This window comes from Orycteropus afer, unplaced genomic scaffold (assembly GCF_000298275.1).
Source record: "Orycteropus afer afer isolate SDZICR_OR568_19922 unplaced genomic scaffold, OryAfe1.0 scaffold00280, whole genome shotgun sequence".
Taxonomy (NCBI): Eukaryota; Metazoa; Chordata; class Mammalia; order Tubulidentata; family Orycteropodidae; genus Orycteropus; species Orycteropus afer.
Genome location: NW_006921867.1, coordinates 3896089 through 3897678, shown reverse-complemented (window position 1 = coordinate 3897678; position 1590 = coordinate 3896089).

Sequence of the window (1590 nt, the reverse complement as noted above, 5' to 3'; positions counted from 1 at the left end):
ACTCACAAGAAGTTGCAAAGATAGTATAGAGAGGACTCATGTTCCTGTCTCCCAGTTTTCCCCCAAAGTTACAGAACTACAATACAATATCAAAACCAGGACATTCACATTGGTCCAATTTTTATGTATAGTTCTATGCCATTTTATCACACATACAAATTTGTGAAACCACCAATTCTATCAAGATTCACAGCCATGCATGAACATAAAGTTCTCTTTCACAGTGCTTTTGTTATTGTTAGGTGCCATCAAGGCGTCTCCGACTCATAGTGACAGCAAAACAAAACACCGCCCAGTCCTGAGCCAGCTTCATGAGTCTTGCTGTACTTGAGCCTATCCCTGCTGCCACCGTGTCAATCCACCTCGTTAAGGGCCTTCCCCTCTTTTGTCGACCCTCTACCTTACCAAGCATGACATCCTTCTACAGGGAATGGTCCCTTCTGACAACATGATCAAAGTATGTGAGACAAGTCTGGCCATTCTCGCTGCCAAGGAGCATTCTGGCTGCACTTCCTCCAGGAAAGACCTGTTAGTTCCTTTAGCAGGCCATGGTACTTTCAGCATTCTTTGCCAACACCACAGCTCAAAAGCATCAACTCTTCTTCAGTCCTTCTTATTCATTGTCCAGCTCTCACATGCATATGAGGCAATTGAAAATGCCATGGCTTGTGTCAGGGGCACCTTAGTCCTCAAGGAGACATCTTTGCTCTCCAGCACTTGAAAGAGGTCCTTTGCAGCTGATTTGCCCAGTGCGATATGTCATCTGATGTCTAATAGATATCTAATAATAATAATAATACAGGTTTGATGACTGCTTAGGTAAGTGTAAAAAGCACTTTTTTTTATTTAATTGGCATTGATTGTAGAACCAAGCAATGTGAAGTCTTTGACAATTTCAATCTTTTCTCCATTTATCGTGATGCTGCTTATAGGTCCAGTTGTGAGGTTTTTGTTTTCTTTATATTGACATGTAATCTATACTGCAAATTGTATTCTTCAGTCTTCATCAGTAAGTACTTCAAGTCATCCTCACTTTCAGCAAGCAAAGTTGTGTCATCAGCGTGGTACAGGTTGTTAATGATTCTTCCTCCAATTCTGATGCCACGTTCTTCTTCATATAGTCCAGCTTCTTGGATTATTTGCTCGGCATACAGATTGAATAAGTATGGTGAAAGGATCCAACCCTGACACACTCTCTTCTTGATTTTAAACCATACGGTGTTCCCTTTTTCTGTTCAAACGACAGCCTCCTGGTCTCTGTACAGGTTCTTCATGAGTACAACTAAGTGTTCTGGAATTCCCATTCTTCTCAAAGTTATCCACAATTTGTTACGATCCACACAATCAAATGCTTTTGCATGGTCAATAAAACACAACTAAACATCTTTCTGGTATTCTTTATTTCGAGCCAAGATCCATCTGGCATCAGCAATGATATACCTCATTCCACATCCTCTTCTGAATCCAGTCCTATTTGGGGTGCCTTCCAACCCAAGGGGCCTGTCTTCCTACACTGTGTTGGACAATGTTTCCAAGCTATTCATGAAGTTGCCCAGTAATGTATCAGACAGTGTTTTTGTGCTATTCATA